The sequence below is a fragment of the Schistocerca cancellata genome, chromosome 1, assembly GCF_023864275.1.
Source record: "Schistocerca cancellata isolate TAMUIC-IGC-003103 chromosome 1, iqSchCanc2.1, whole genome shotgun sequence".
Classification (NCBI taxonomy): Eukaryota; Metazoa; Arthropoda; class Insecta; order Orthoptera; family Acrididae; genus Schistocerca; species Schistocerca cancellata.
Window position 1 is genome coordinate 30,485,292 of NC_064626.1, and position 18,057 is coordinate 30,503,348.

Here is an 18,057-nt window from a genome sequence, read left to right on the forward strand (position 1 = left end):
GTCATTGCGAGGGATCAACGCATGCAATAAGGAAGGAATAGTGCATCCGAAAAGAGTTACTCGCCTCCCAACAGAAGATCCTTTCGTTGCCATAGTAACGTTCATGGCATAGAAACTATCGTGTTTCATAGCGACGCAATTTATGTGTCAATTCGTCATTGTGGGGGATCAACGGACGCAATAAAGAAGGAATAGTGCATCCGAAAGGAGATACTCGCCTCCCAATAGAAGATCCTGTCGTTGCCATAGAAACGTTACTCGATTTAAAAAGAGAAGGCATGGAATCTATAGTATTTCATAGCGACGCAATTTCTGTGTCAAATCGTCATTGTGAGGGATCGACGGATGCAATACAGAAGGAACAGTGGATCCGAAAAGAGATGCACGCCTCCCAATTGAAGCACCTATTGTTGCCATAGAAACTTTCCTCGATTTAGAAAGAGAAGGCATAGCACCTATAGTATTTCACAGCGACGCAATTTCTGTGTTAATTCGTCAATGTGAGGGATCGACGGATTCAATAAAGAAGGAATAGTGCATCCGAAAAAAGATACTCGCCTCCCAATAGAAGATCCTGTCGTTGCCATAGAAACTTTCCTCGATTTAGAAAGAGAAGGCATAGAACCCATAGTATCTACTAGCGACGCAATATCTGTATTATTCGTCATTGTGAGGGATCGACGAATGCAATAAAGAAGGAATAGTGCATCCGAAATGAGATACTCGCCTCCCAATAGAAGATCCTGTCGTTTCCATAGAAACGTTCCTCGATTTAGAAAGAGAATTCATAGAACCTATAGTATATCATAGGACGCTATTTCTGTGTTAATTCGTCATTGTGAGGGATCGACGGATGCATTAAAGAAGGCATAGTGCATCCGAAAAGAGATACTCGCCTCCCAATAGAAGATCCTGTCGTAGCCATAGAAACGATCGTCGATTTAGAAAGAGAAGGCATAGAACCTATAGTATTTCATAGCGACGCAATATCTGTGTTAACTCGTCTTTGCGAGGGATCGTCGGATGCAATATAGAAGGGATAGTGCATCCGAAAAGAGATACTCGCCTCCCATTAGAGGATCCTGTCGTTGCCATAGAAACGTTACTCGATTTAGAAAGAGAAATCATAGAACCTATAGTATTTCATAGCGACGCAATTTCTAAGTTAAATGGTCATTGTGACGGATCGACGGATGCAATAAAGAAGGAATAGTGCATCCGAAAAGAGATGGTCGCCTCCCAATAGAAAATCCTCTGTCGTTGCCATGGAAACGTTCCTCGATTTAGAAAGAGAAGGCATAGAACCTATAGTATTTCATAGCGACGCAATTTCTGTGTTAATTCGTCTTGGTGAGGGATCGACGGAAGCAATAAAGATGGAATAGTGCATCCGAAAAGAGATACTCGCCTCCCAATAGAAGATAGTGTCGCTTCCATAGAAACGTTCCTCGATTTAGAAAGAGAGGGCATTGAACCTATAGTATTTCATAGAGACGCAATTTCTGTGTTAATTCGTCATTGTGAGGGATCGACGGATGCAATAAAGAAGGAATAGTGCATCCGAAAAGAGATACGTGCCTCCCAATGGAAGATCCTGTCGATGCCATAGAAAAGTTCCTCGATTTAGAAACAGAAGCTATACAACCCATAGTATTTCATAGCGACGCAATTTCTGTGATAACTCGTCATTGTCAGGGATCGACTTATGCAATAAAGAAGAAATAGTGCATCCAAAAAGAGACACACGCCTCCCAATAAGACATCCTGTCGATGCCATGGAAACGTTTTCGATTTAGAAAGAGAATGCATAGAACCTGTAGTATTTCATAGCGACGCAATTTCTGTGTTAATTCGTCATTGTGAGGGATCGACGGATGCAATAAAGAAGGAATAGTGCATCCGATAAAAGATACTCGACTCCCAATAGTAGATCCTGTCGTTGCCATAGAAACTTTTTTCGATTTAGAAAGACGAGGCATAGAACCTATAGTATCTACTAGAGACGCAATATCTGTGTTAATTCGTCATTGTGAGGGATCGACGGATGCGATAAAGAAGGAATAGTGCATCCGAAAAGAGATACTCGCCTCCCAATAGAAGATCCTTTCGTTGCCGTAGAAACGTTCCTCGAATTAGAAAGAGATGTCTTAGAACGTATAGTGATTCATAGCGACGAAATTTCTGTATTAATTCGTCATTGAGAGGGATCAACGGATGCAATAATGAAGGAATAGTGCATCCGAAAAGAGATACTCGCCTCCCAATAGAAGATCCTTTCGTTGCCATAGAAATGTTCCTCGATTTAGAAAGAGATGGCATAGAACCTATAGTGCTTCATAGCGACGCAATTTCTGTGTTAATACGTCATTGAGAGGGATCGACGGATTAAATGAAGAAGGAATAGTGCATCCGAAAAGAGATACTCGCCTCCCAATAGAAGATCCCTTCGTTGCCATAGAAACGTTCCTCGATTAAGAAAGAGAAGCCATACAACCCATAGTATTTCATAGCGACGCAATTTCTGTGTTAATTCGTCATTGTGAGGGATCGACGGATGCAATAAAGAAGGAATAGTGCATCCGAAAAGAGATAGTCACCTCCCAATAGAAGATCCTTTCGTTGCCATAGAAACGTTCCACGATCTAGAATGTGATGGCATAGAACCTATAGTGTTTCATAGAGACGCAATTACTGTGTTAATTTGTCATTGTGAGGGATCGACGGATGCAATAATGAAGGAATACTGCATCCGAAAAGAGATACTCGCCTCCCAATAGAAGATCCTGTCGTTGCCATAGAAACGTTCATCGTTTTAAGAGGAGAAGGCATGGAACCTATAGTATTTCATAGCGACGCAATTTCTGTGTTAATTCGTCATTGTGAGGGATCGACGGATGCAATACAGAAGGAACAGTGCATCCGAAAAAAGATACACGCCTCCCAATTGAATCACCCATCGTTGCCATCGAAACTTCCCTTGATTTAGAAAGAGAATGCATAGCACCTATAGTATCTCCTAGCAAGGCAATATCTGTGTTAATCCGTTATTGTGAGGGATCGACGGATGCAATAAAGAAGGATTAGTGCATCCGAAAAGAGATGCACGCCTCCCAATAGGAGATCCTGTCGTTGCCATAGAAACGTACCTCGATTTAGATAGAGAAGGCATAGAACCTATAGTATTTCATAGCGACGCAATTTCTGTGTTAATACGTCATTGAGAGGGATCGACGGATGCAATGAAGAAGGAATAGTACTTTCGAAAATAGATACTCGTCTCCCAATAGAAGATCCTTTCGTTGCCATAGAAACGTTCCTCGGTTTAGATAGAGATGGCATAGAACTTATAGTTCTATAGCGACGCAATTTCTGTGTTAATTCTTCATTGTGAGGGATCGACTAATGCAATAAAGAACGAATAGTGCATCCGAAAAGAGATACTCGCCTCCCAGTATAAGATCCTGTCGTTGAAATAGAAACGTTCCTCGATTTAGAAAGAGAAGCCATACAACCCATAGTATTTCATAGCGACGGAATTTCTGTGTTAATTCGTCATTGCGAGGGATCAACGCATGCAATAAGGAAGGAATAGTGCATCCGAAAAGAGTTACTCGCCTCCCAACAGAAGATCCTTTCGTTGCCATAGAAACGTTCATGGCATAGAAACTATAGTGTTTCATAGCGACGCAATTTATGTGTCAATTCGTCATTGTGGGGGATCAACGGACGCAATAAAGAAGGAATAGTACATCCGAAAGGAGATACTCGCCTCCCAATAGAAGATCCTGTCGTTGCCATAGAAACGTTACTCGATTTAAAAAGAGAAGGCATGGAATCTATAGTATTTCATAGCGACGCAATTTCTGTGTCAAATCGTCATTGTGAGGGATCGACGGATGCAATACAGAAGGAACAGTGGATCCGAAAAGAGATGCACGCCTCCCAATTGAAGCACCTACTGTTGCCATAGAAACTTTCCTCGATTTAGAAAGAGAAGGCATAGCACCTATAGTATCTCCTAGCAACGCAATATCTGTGTTAATTCGTCATTGTGAGGGGTCGACAGATGCAATAAAGAAGGAATAGTGCATCCGAAAACAGATACACGCCTAGCAATATAAGATCCTGTCGTTGCCATAAAAGCGTTCCTCGATTTAGAAAGAGAGGGCATAGAACCTATAGTATATCATAGCGACGCAATTTCTGTGATAAATCGTCATTGTGAGGGATCGACGGATGCAATAAAGAAGGAATAGTGCATCTGAAAAGCGATGCTCGCCTCCCAATAGAAGATTCTGTCGATGTCATAGAAACCTTCCTCGATTTAGAAAGGGAAGCCATAGCACCTATTGAACCTCCCAGCAACGCAGTATCAGTGACAATTCGTCATCGTCAAAGATCGACGGATGCTATACAGAAGGAATAGTGCATCCGAAAACAGATACACGCCTAGCAATATAAGATCCTGTCGTTGCCATTGAAGCGTTCCTCGATTTAGAAAGAGAGGGCATACAGCCTATAGTATATCATAGCGACGCAATTTCTGTGATAATTCGTCATTGTGAGGGATCGACGGATGCAATAAAGAAGGAATAGTGCATCCGTAAAAAGATACTCGCCTCCCAATAGAAGATCCTTTCGTTGCCATAGAAACGTTCCTCGATTTAGAAAGAGATGGCATAGAACCTATAGTGTTTCAAAGTGACGCAATTTCTGTGTTAATTCTTCATTGTGAGGGATCGACGGATGCAATAAAGAAGGAATAGTGCATCCGAAAAGAGATACTCGCACTCAATAGAGGATCCTGTCGTTGCCATAGAAACGTTCCTCGATTTAGAAAGAGAGGGCATAGAACCTATAGTATTTTATAGCGACGCAATTTCTGTGTTAATTCGTCATTGTGAGGGATCGACGGATGCAATTAAGAAGGAATAGTGCATCCGAAAAGAGATACGCGCCTCCCAATTGAAGATCCAGTCGATGCCACAGAAAAGTTCCTCGATTTCGAAAGAGAAGCCAAACAACCCATAGTATTTCATAGCGACGCAATTTCTGTGTTAATTCGTCATTGTGGGGGATCGACGGATGCAATAAAGAAGAAATAGTGCATCCGATAAGAGATACTCGCCTCCCAATAAGAGATCCTGTCGATGCCATAGAAACGTTCCTCAATTTAGAAAGAGAAGGCATAGAACCTATAGTATTTCATAGCGACGCAATATCTGTGTTAATTCGTCTTTGTGAGGGATCGACGGATGCAATAAAGAAGGAGTAGTGCATCCGAAAATAGATACTCGCCTCCCAATAGAAGATCCTTTCGTTGCCATTGAAACGTTCCTCGATTTAGAAAGAGATGGCATAGAACCTATAGTATATCATAGCACCGCTATTTCTGTGTTAATTCGTCGTTGTGAGGGATCGACGGATGCAATGAAGATGGAATAGTGCATCCGAAACGATATACACACCTCCCAATAAGAGATCCTGTCGATGCCATAGAAACGTTCCTCAATTTAGAAGGAGAAGGCATAGAACCTATAGTATTTCATAGCGACGCAATTTCTGTGTTAATTCGTCATTGTGAGGGATCGACGCATGCAATAAAGAAGGAATACTGCATCCGAAAAGAGATACTTGCCTCCCAATAGAAGATCCTGTCGTGGCCATAGAAACGTTCCTCGATTTAGAAGGAGAAGGCATGGAACCTATAGTATTTCATAGCGACGCAATTTCTGTGTTAATTCGTCATTGTGAGGGATCGACGGATGCAATAAAGAATGAATAGTGCATCCGAAAACAGATACTCGCCTACCAATAGAAGATCATGTTGTTGTGATAGAAGCGTACCTCGATTTAGAAGGAGAGGGCATAGGGCCTATAGTATATCATAGCGACGTAATTTCTGTGTTAATTCGTCATTGAGAGGGATCGACTGATGCAATAAAGAAGGAACAGTGCATCCCAAAAGAGATACTCGCCTCCCGATAGAAGATCCTTTCGTTGCCATAGAAACGTTCCTCGATTTAGAAAGAAATGGCATAGAACCTATAGTGTTTCATAGTGACGCAATTTCTGTGTTAATTCTTTATTGTGAGGAATCGACGGATGCAATAAAGAAGGAATAGTGCATCCGAATAGAGATACTCGCACCCAAATGAAGATCCTGTCGTTGCCATAGAAACGTTCCTCGATTTAGAAAGTGAGGGCATAGAACCTATAGTATATCATAGCGTTGCAATTTCTGTGTTAATTCGTCATTGTGAGGGATCGACGGATGCAATAAAGAAGGAATAGTGCATCCAAAAAGAGATACGCGCCTCCTAATAGAAGATCCTGTCGTTCCCATTGAAACGTTCCTCGATTTAGAATGAGAAGCCATATAACCCATAGTATTTCATAGAGACGCAGTTTCTGTGTTAATTCGTCATTGTGTGGGATCGACGTATGCAAAAAAACAGAAATAGTGCATCCGAAAAAAGATACTCGCATCCCAATAAGAGATCCTGCCAATGCCATAGAAACGTTCCTCGATTTAGAAAGAGAAGGCATTGAACCTATAGTATTTCAAAGCGACGCAATTTCTGTGTTAATTCGTCAATGTGAGGGATCGACGGATGCAATAAAGAAGGAATAGTGCATCCGAAAAAAGATACTCGCCTCCCAATTGAAGATCATGTCGTTGATATAGAAACTTCCTTCGATTTAGAAAGAGAAGGCATAGAAACTGTAGTATCTACTAGCGACGCAATATCTATGTTATTCGTCATTGTGAGGCATCGACGGATGCAATAAAGAAGGAATAGTGCATCCGAAATGAGATACTCGCCTCCCAATAGAAGATCCTGTCGTTTCCATAGAAACGTTCCTCTATTTAGAAAGAGATGGCATAGAACCTATAGTGTTTCATAGCGACGCAATTTCTGTGTTAATTCGTCATTGTGAGGGATCGACGGATGCAATAAAGATGCAATAGTGCATCCGAAATGAGATACTCTTCTCCCAATAGAAGATCCTGTCGTTGCCATATAAACGTTCCTCGATTTAGAAAGAGAAGGCATAGAACCTATAGTATATCATAGCGACGCTATCTCTGTGTTAATGCGTCATTGTGAGGGATCGACGGGTGCAATAAAGAAGGAATAGTGCATCCGAAAAGAGATACACGCCTCCCAATAGAAGATCCTATCGTTGCCATAGAAACGTTCCTCAAATTAGGATGAGATGGAATAGAACCCATAGAATTTCATAGCGACGCAATTTCTGTGTTAATTCGTCATTGTGAGGGATCGTCGGATGCAATAAAGAAGGAATAGTGCATCCGAAAAAAGATACTCGCGTCCCAATAGAAGAACCTGTCGTTGCCATAGAAACTTTCCTCGATTTAGGAAGAGAAGGCATAGAAACTATAGTATCTACTAGCGACGCAATATCTAAGTGACTCGTCATTGTGAGGGATCGACGGATGCAATAAAGAAGGAATAGTGCATCCCAAATAAGATACTCGCCTCCCAATAGAAGATCCTGTCGTTTCCATAGAGACGTTCCTATAATTAGAAAGGGAAGTCATAGAACCTATAGCATATTATAGCGACGCTATTTCTGTGTTAATTCGTCATTGTGAGGGATCGACGGATGCAATAATGAAGGAATAGTGCATTCGAAAACAGATACTCGCCTCCCAATAGTAAATCCTGTTGTTGCCATAGAAACATTCCTCGATTTAGAAAGAGATGGCATAGAACCTATAGTGTTTCATAGCGACACAATTTCTGTGTTAATTCTTCATTGTGACGGATCGACAGATGCAATAAAAAAGGAATAGTGCATCAGAAAAGAGAGTCTCGCCTCCCAATAGAAGATCCTGTCGTTGCCATAGAAACGTTCCTCGATTTAGAATGAGAGGGCATAGAACCTATAGTATTTCATAGCGACGCAATTTCTGTGTTAATTCGTCATTGTGATTGTTCGACGGATGCAATAAAGAAGGAATAGTGTATCCGAAAAGAGATACGCCCCTCCCAATAGAAGATCCTTTCGTTGCCACAGAAACGTTCCTCGATTTAGAAAGAGATGGCATAGAACCCATAGTGTTACATAGCGACGCAATTTCTGTGTTAATTCTTCATTATGAGGGATCGACGGATGCAATAAAGAAGGAATAGTGCATCCGAAAAGAGATACTCGCCTCCCAATAGAAGATACTGTCGTTGCCATAGAAACGTTCCTCGATTTAGAAAGAGAGGGCATAGAACCTATAGTGTATCATAGCGACGCAATTTCTGTGTTAATCCTTCATTGTGAGGGATCGACGGATGATATAAAGAAGGAATAGTGCATCCGAAAAGAGATACTCGCCTCCCAATATAAGGTCCTGTCGTTGCCATAGTAACGTTCCTCGATTTAGAAAGAGGAGCCATACAACCAATAGTATATCATAGCGACGCAATTTCTGTGTTAATTCTTCATAGTGAGGGATCGACGGATGCAATAAAGAAGCAATAGTGCATCCGAAATGAGATACTCTTCTCCCAATAGAAGATCCTGTCGTTGCCATAGAAATGTCCCTCGATTTAGAAAGAGAAGGCATAGAACCGATAGTATATCATAGCGACGCTATTTATGTGTTAATTCGTCATTGCGAGGGATAGACGGATGCAATAAAGAAGGAATAGTGCATCTGAAAAGAGATACACGCCTCCCAATAGAAGATCCTTTCGTTGCCATAGAAACGTTCCTCGAATTAGAATGAGATGGCATTGAACATATAGTATTTCATAGCGACGCAATTTCTGTGTTAATTCGTCATTGTGAGGGATCGACGGATGCAATAAAGATGGAATAGTGCATCCGAAAAGAGATAGTCGCCTCCCAATTGAAGTTCCTCTGACGTTGCCATGGAAACGTTCCTCGGTTTAGAAAGAGAAGGCATAGAACTTATAGTATTTCATAGCGACGCAATTTCTGTGTTAATTCGTCATTGTGTGGGATCGACGGATGCAATAAAGAAAGAATAGTGCATCCGAAAAGAAATACTCGCCTACCAATAGAAGATCCTGTCGTTGCCATAGAAGCGTTCCTCGATTTAGAAAGAGAGGGGATAGAACCTATAGTATATCATAGCGACGTAATTTCTGTGTTAATTCGTGATTGTGAGGGATCGACGGATGCAATAAAGAAGGAATAATGCATCCGAAAAGAGATACTCGCCACCCGATAGAAGATCCTTCCATTGCCATAGATACATTCCTCGATTTAGAAAGAGATGGCATAGAACCTATAGTGTTTCATAGCGACACAATCCCTGTGTTAATTCTTCATTGTGAGGGAACGACAGATGCAATAAAGAAGGAATAGTGCATCCGAAAAGAGGTTCTCGCCTCCCAATAGGATATCCTGTCGTTGCCATAGAAACGTTCCCCGATTTAGAAAGAGAGGGCATAGAACCTATAGTATTTCATAGCGACGCTATTTCTGTGTTAATTCGTCATTGTGATTGTTCGGCGGATGCAGTAAAGAAGGAATAGTGCATCCGAAAAGAGATACGCCCCTCCCATAGAAGATCCCGTCGATACCATAGTAAAGTTCCTCGATTTAGAAAGAGAATCCATACAACCCATAGTATTTCATAGCGATGCAATTTCTGTGATACCTCGTCATTGTCAGGGATCGACGGATGCAATAAAGTGGGAATAGTGCATCCGAAAAGAGATATTCGCCTCCCAATAAGAGATCCTGTCGATGCCATAGAAACGTTCCTCGATTTAGAAAGAGATGGCATATAACCTATAGTATTCCATGGCGACGCAATTTCTGTGTTAATTCGTCATTGTGAGGGATCGTCGGAAGCAATAAAGAAGGAATAGTGCATCCGAAAAAAGATACTCGCCTCCCAATAGTGAATCCTGTCGTTGCCATAGAAACTTTCCGCGATTTAGAAAGAGAAGGCATAGAACCTATAGAATCACCTAGCGACGCAATATCTGTGTTAATTCGTCATTGTGAGGGATCGACGGATGCAATAAAGAAGGAATAGTGCATCCGAAAAGAGATACACTTTTCCCAATAGAAGATCCTCTCGTTGCAATAGAAACGATCCTCGATTTAGAAAGAGAAGGCATAGAACCTGTAGTATATCATAGCGACGCTATTTCTGTGTTAATTCGTCATTGTCAGGGATCGACAGATGCAATAAAGAAGGAATAGTGCATCCGAAAAGAGATACACGCCACCCAATAGAAGATCCTTTCGTTGCCATAGAAACGTTCCTCGAATTAGAATGAGATGGCATAGAACCTATAGTGTTTCATAGCGACGAAATTTCTGTATTAATTCGCCATTGAGAGGGATCGACGGATGCAATATAGAGGGAATAGTGCATCCGAAAAGAGATACTCGCCTCCCAATAGAAGATCCTTTCGTTGCCATAGAAACGTTCCTCGATTTAGGAATAGATGGCATAGAACCTATAGTGTGTCATAGAGACGAAATTTCTGTATTAATTCGTCATTGAGAGGGATCGACGGATGCAATAAAGAAGGAATACTGCATCCGAAAGGAGATACTCGCCTCCCAACAGAAGATCCTTTCGATGCCATAGAAACGTTCCTCGATTTAGAAAGAGAAGCCATACAACCCATAGTATTTCATAGCGACGCAATTTCTGAGATAATTCTTCATTGTGAGGGATCGACGGATGCAATAAAGAAGGGATAGTGCATCCGAAAAGAGATACACGCCTCCCAATAGAAGCTCCTATCTGTGCCATACAAACTTTCCTCGATTTAGAAAGAGAAGGCCTAGCACCTATAGTACCTCCTAGCAACGCTTTATCTGTGTTAATTCGTCATTGTGAGGGATCGACGGATGCAATAAATAAGGAATAGTGCATCCAAAAAGAGATACTCGCCTCCCAATAGGAGATCCTGTCGTTGCCATAGAAACGTTCGTCAATTTAGAAAGAGAAGGCATAGAACCTATAGTATTTCATAGCGACGCAATTTCTGTGTTAATTCGTCATTGTGAGGGATCGACGGATGCAATAAAGAAGGGATAGTGCATCCGAAAAGAGATACACGCCTCCCAATAGAAGCTCCTATCGGTGCCATAGTAACTATCCTCGATTTAGAAAGATAAGGCATAGCACCTATAGTATTTCATAGCGACGTAATTTCTGTGTTAATTCGTCATTGTGAGGGATCGACGGATGCAATAAAGAAGGAATAGTGCATCCGAAAAGAAATACTCGGAAACCAATAGAAGATCCTGTCGTTGAAATAGAAGCGTACCTCGATTTCGAAAGAGAGGGGATAGAACCTGTAGTATATCATAGCGACGCAATTTCTGTGTTAATTCGTGATTGTGAGGTATCGACGGATGCAATAAAGAAGGAATAGTGCATCCGAAAATGATACGCCAATCCCAATAGAAGATCCTGTCGATGCCATAGAAAAGTTCCTCGATTAAGAAAGTGAAGCCATACAACCCATAGTACTTCATAGCGACGCAATTTCTGTGATAATTCGTCATTGTCAGGGATCGACGGATGCAAAAAAGAAGAAATAGTGCATCCGAAAAGAGATACTCGCCTCCCAATAAGAGATCCTGTCGATGCCCTAGAAACGTTCCTCGATTTAGGAAGAGATGGCATAGAACCTATAGTATCTCCTAGCGACGCAATATCTGTGTTAATTCGTCATTGTGAGGGATCGACGGATGCAATAAACAAGGAATAGTGCGTCCGAAAAGAGATACTCATCTCCCAATAGAAGATCTTGTCGTTGCCATAGAAACGTTCCTCTAATTAGAATGAGATGGCATAGAACCTATGGTGTTTCATAGCGACGAAATTTCTGTATTAATTCGTCATTGAGAGGGATCGACGGATGCAATAAAGAAGGAATAGTGCATCCGAAAAGAGGTACTCGCCTCCCAATAGAAGATCCTTTCGTTGCCATAGAAACGTTCCTCCATTTAGGAAGAGATGGCATAGAACCCATAGTGTTTCATAGCGACGAAATATCTGTATTAATTCGTCATTGAGAGGGATCGACGGATGCAATAAAGAAGGAATAGTGCATCCGAAAGGAGATACTCGCCTCCCAATAGAAGATCCTTTCGATGCCATAGAAACGTTTCTCGATATAGGAAGAGATGGCATAGAACCTATGGTGTTTCATAGCGACGCAATTTCTGTGTTGATTCGTCATTGTGAGGTATCGACGGATGCCATAAAGAAGGAATAGTGCATCCGAAAAGAGATACTCGCCTCCGAATATAAGGTCCTGTCGTTGCCATACCAAAGCAAAATCTGTGTAAATTCGTCATTGTGAGGGATCGAAGGATGCAATAAATAAGGAATAGTGCATCCGAAAAGATATACTCGCCTCCCAATAGAAGATCCTTTCGTTGCCATAGTAACGTTCCTCGGTTTAGAAAGAGATGGCATAGAACTTATAGTGTTTCGTAGCGACGCAATTTCTGTGTTAATTCGTCATTGTGTGGGATCGACGGATGCAATAAAGAAGGAATAGTGCATCCGGAAAAAGATACTCGCTCCCAATTGAAGATCCCGTCGTTGCCATAGAAACTTTCCTCGATTTAGAGAGAGAAGGCATGGAACCTATAGTATTTCATCGCGACGCAATATCTGTGTTAATTCGTCATTGTGAGGGATCGACGGATGCAATAAAGAACGAATAGTGCATCCGAAAAGAGATACTCGCCTCCCAATAGAAGATCCTTTCGTTGCCATAGTAACGTTCCTCGGTTTAGAAAGAGATGGCATAGAACTTATAGTGTTTCGTAGCGACGCAATTTCTGTGTTAATTCGTCATTGTGAGGGATCGACTAATGCATTAAAGAAGGAATAGTGCATCCGAAAAGGGATACTCGATTCCCAATATAAGTTCCTGTCGTTGCAATAGAAACGTTCCTCGATTTAGATAGAGAAGCCACACAACCCATAGTATTTCATAGCGACGCAATTTCTGTGTTAATTCTTCATTGTGAGGGATCAACCGATGCAATAAAGAAGGATTAGTGCATCCGAAAAGAGGTACTCGCTTCACAATAGAAGGTCCTTTCGTTGCCATAGAAACGTTCCTCGTTCTAGAAGGAGATGGCATAGAACCTATAGTGTTTCATAGCGACGCAATTTATGTGTTAATTCGTCATTGTGAGGGATCGACGGACGCAATAAAGAAGGAATAGTGCATCAGAAAAGAGGTACTCGCCTCACAATAGAAGATCCTTTCGTTGCCATAGATACGTTACTCGATTTAAAAAGAGAAGGCATGGAATCTATAGTATTTCATAGCGACGCAATTTCTGTGTTAATTTGTCATTGTGAGGGATCGACGAATGCAATAAAGAAGGAATAGTGCATCCGAAAACAGATATTCGCCTCCCAATAGAAGATCCTGTCGTTGCATTGAAACTTTCCTCGACTTAAAAAGAGAAGGCATAGCACCGATAGTATCTCCTAGCAACGCAATATCTGTGTTAATTCGTCATTGTGAGGGATCGACGGATGCTATAAAGAAGGAATAGTGGATCCGAAAACAGATACACGCCTCCAAAAATAAGATCCTGTCGTTGCCATAGAGGCGTTCATCGATTTAGAAAGAGAGGGCATAGAACCTATAGTATATCATAGCGACGAAATTTCTGTGTTAATTCGTCATTGTGAGGGATCGACGGATGCAATAAAGAAGGAATAGTGCATCCGAAAAGAGATACTCGCCTCCCAATAGAAGATCCTTTCGTTGCCATTGAAACGTTCCTCGATTTAGGAAGAGATGGCATAGAACCTATAGTGTTTCTTAGCGACGAAATTTCTGTATTAATTCGTCATTGAGAATGATCGACGGATGCAATAAAGAAGGAATAGTGCATCCGAAAAAAGATACTCGCCTCCCAATAGAAGATCCTTTCGATGATATAGAAACGTTCCTCGATTTAGAAAGAGAAGCCATACAACCCATAGTATTTCATAGAGACGCAATTACTTTGTTAATTCGTCATTGTGTGGGATTGACGGATGCAATAAAGAAGGAATAGTGCATCCGAAAATAGATACGCGCCTCCCAGTAGAAGATTCTTTCGTTGCCATAGAAACGTTCCTCGATTTAGAAAGAGATGGCATAGAACCTATAGTGTTTCATAGCGACGCAATTTCTGTGTTAATACGTCATTGAGAGGGATCGATGGATGCAATGATGAAGGAATAGTGTATCCGAAAAGAGATACTCGCCTCCCAATAGAAGATCCTTTGGTTGCCATAGAAACGTTCCTCGGATTAGAAAGAGATGGCATAGAACCTATAGTGTTTTGTAGCGACGCAATTTCTGTGTTAATTCGTCATTGTGAGGGATCAACTAATGCAATAAAGAAGGAATAGTGCATCCGAAAGGAGATACTCACCTCCCAATATAAGATCCTGTCGTTGCAATAGAAACGTTCCTCGATTTAGGAAGAGGTGGCATTGAACCTATAGTGTGTCATAGCGACGCAATTTATGTGTTAATTCCTGATTGTGAGGGATTGACGGACGCAATAAAGAAGGAATAGTGCATCCAAAATGAGGTACTCGCCTCCGAATAGAAGATCCGTTCGTTGCCATAGAAACGTTACTCGATTTAAAGAGAGAAGACTTGGAATCTATAGTATTTCATAGCGACGCAATTTCTGTGTTAATGTGTCATTGTGAGGGATCGACGGACGCAATAAAGAAGGAATAGTGCATCCGAAAAGTGACACTCGCCTCCCAATAGAAGATACTGTCGTTGCCGTTGAAACTTTCCTCGATTTAAAAAGAGAAGGCATAGCACCAATTGTATCTCCTAGCATCGCAATATCTGTGTTAATTCGTCATTGTGAGGGACCGACGGATGCAATAAAGATGGAATAGTGCATCCGAAAACAGATACACGCCTCCCAATATAAGATCCAGTCGTTGCCATAGAAGCGATCCTCCATTTAGAAAGAAAGGGCATAAAACATATAGTATATCATAGCGACGCAATTACTGTGTTAATTCGTCATTGTGAGGGATCGACGGATGCAATAAAGAAGGAATAGTGCATCTGAAAGGAAATACTCGCCTACCAATAGAAGATCCTGTCGTTGCCATAGAAGCGTTCCTCGATTTAGAAAGAGAGGGGATAGAACCTGTAGTATATCATAGCGACGCAATTTCTGTGTTAATTCGTGATTGTGAGGGATCGACGGATGCAATAAAGAAGGAATAGTGCATCCGAAAAGAGATACTCGCCTCCCGATAGAAGATCCTTTCGTTGCCATAGAAACGTTCCTCGATTTAGAAAGAGATGGCATAGAACCAATAGTGTTTCATAGCGACACAATTTCTGTGTTAATTTTCATTGTGAATGATCGAAAGATGCAATAAAGAAGGAATAGTGCATCCGAAAAGAGATACTCGCCTCCCAATATAAGATCCTGTCGTTGCCATAAAAACGTTCCTCGATTTAGAAAGAGAGAGCATAGAACCTATAGTATATAGTACCGACGCAATTTATGTGTTAATTCGTCATTGTGAGGGTTCGACGGATGCAATAAAGAAGGAATAGTGCATCCGAAAAGAAATACGCCCCTCTCAAAAGAAGATCCCGTCGATGCCATAGAAAAGTTCCTCGATTTAGAAAGAGAAGCCATTCAACCCATGGTATTTCATAGCGACACAATTTCTGTGATAATTCGTCATTGTCAGGGATCGACGGATGCAATAAAGAAGAAATAGTGCATCCGAAAAGAGATACTCGCCTCCCAATAAGAGATCCGGTCGATGCCATAGAAACGTTCCTCGATTTAGAAAGAGATGGCATAGAACCCATAGTATTTCATAGCGACGCAATTTCTGTGTTAATTCGTCATTGTGAGGGATCGTCGGATGCAATAAAGAAGGAATAGTGCAATCCAAAAAGAGATACTCGCCTCCCAATATAAGGTCCTGTCGTTGCCATACAAACGTTCCTCGATTTAGAAAGAGAGACCATACAACCCATAGTATTTCATAGCGACGCAATTTCTGTGTTAATTCGTCACTGTGAGGGATCGAAGGATGCAATAAAGAAGGGATAGTGCATCCGAATAGAGATACACGCCTCCCAATATAAGCTCCTATCGGTGCCATAGGAGCTTTCCCCGATTTAGAAAGATAAGGCATAGCACCCATAGTAATTCATAGCGACGCAATTTCTGTGTTAATTCGTCATTGTGAGGGATCGACGGATGCAATAAAGAAGGAATAGTGCATCTGAAAAGAAATACTCGCCTACCAATAGAAGATCCTGTCGTTGCCATAGAAGCGTTCCTCGATTTAGAAAGAGAGGGGATAGAACCTATAGTATATCATAGCGAGCAATTTCTGTGATTATTCGTGATTGTGAGGGGTCGACGGATGCAATAAAGAAGGAATAGTGCATCCGAAAAGAGATACTCGCCTCCCGATAGAAGATCCTTTCGTTGCCATAGAAACGTTCCTCGATTTAGAAAGAGATGGCATAGAACCTATAGTGTTTCATAGCGACACAATTTCTGTGTTAATTCTTCATTGTGAGGGATCGAAAGATGCAATAAAGAAGGAATAGTGCATCCGAAAAGAGATACTCGCCTCCCAATAGAAGATCCTGTCGTTGCCATAAAAACGTTCCTCGATTTAGAAAGAGAGGGCATAGAACCTATAGTATAAAGTAGCGACGCAATTTCTGTGTTAATTCGTCATTATGAGGGTTCGACGGATGCAATAAAGAAGGAATAGTGCATCCGAAAAGAGATACGCCCCTCCCAATAGAAGATCCCGTCGATGCCATAGAAAAGTTCCTCGATGTAGAAAGAGAAGCCATTCAACCCATAGTATTTCATAGCGACACAATTTCTGTGATAATTCGTCATTGTCAGGGATCGACGGATGCAATAAAGAAGAAATAGTGCATCCGAAAAGAGATACTCGCCTCCCAATAAGAGATCCTGTCGATGCCATAGAAACGTTCCTCGATTTAGAAAGAGATGGCATAGAACCCATAGTATTTCATTGCGACGCTATTTCTGATTTGGTTCGTCATTGTGAGGGATCGACGGATGCAATAAAGAAGGAATAGTGCATCCGAAAAGAGATACACGCCTCCCAATAGAAGCTCCTATTGGTGCCATACAAACTTTCCTCGATTTAGAAAGAGAAGGCATAGCACCTATAGTATCTCCTAGCAACGCAATATCTGTGTTAATTCGTCATTGTGAGGATCGACGGATGCAATAAATAAGGAATAGTGCATCCGGAAAAAGAGATACTCGCCTCCCAATAGCAGATCCTTTCGTTGCCATAGAAACGTTCCTCAGTTTACAAAGAGATGACATAGAACCTATAGTGTTTCGTAGCGACGCAATTTCGGTGTTATTTCGTCATTGTGAGGGATCGACTAATGCAATAAAGAAGGAATAGTGCATCCGATAACAGATACTCGCCTCCCAATATAAGACCCTGTCGTTGCAATAGAAACGTTCCTTGATTTAGATAGAGAAGCCATACAACCCATAGTATATCATAGCGACGCAATATCTGTGTTAAAATCGCCTTTGTGAGGGATTAGCGGATGCAATAAAGAAGGATTAGTGCATCTGAAAAGAGATACTCGCCTCCCAATAGGAGATCCTTACGTTGCCATAGAAACAACCCTCGTTCTAGAAGGAGATGGCATAGAACCTATAGTATCTCCTAGCAACGCAATATCTGTGTTAATTCGTCATTGTGAGGATCGACGGATGCAATAAATAAGGAATAGTGCATCCGGAAAAAGAGATACTCGCCTCCCAATAGCAGATCCTTTCGTTGCCATAGAAACGTTCCTCAGTTTACAAAGAGATGACATAGAACCTATAGTGTTTCATAGCGACGAAATTTATGTGTTAATTCGTCATTGTGAGGGGTCGACGGACGCAATAAAGAAGTAATAGTGCATCCGAAAAGAGGTACTCGCCTCACAATAGAAGATCCAGTCGTTGCCATAGAAACGTTACTCGATTTAAAAAGAGAAGGCATGG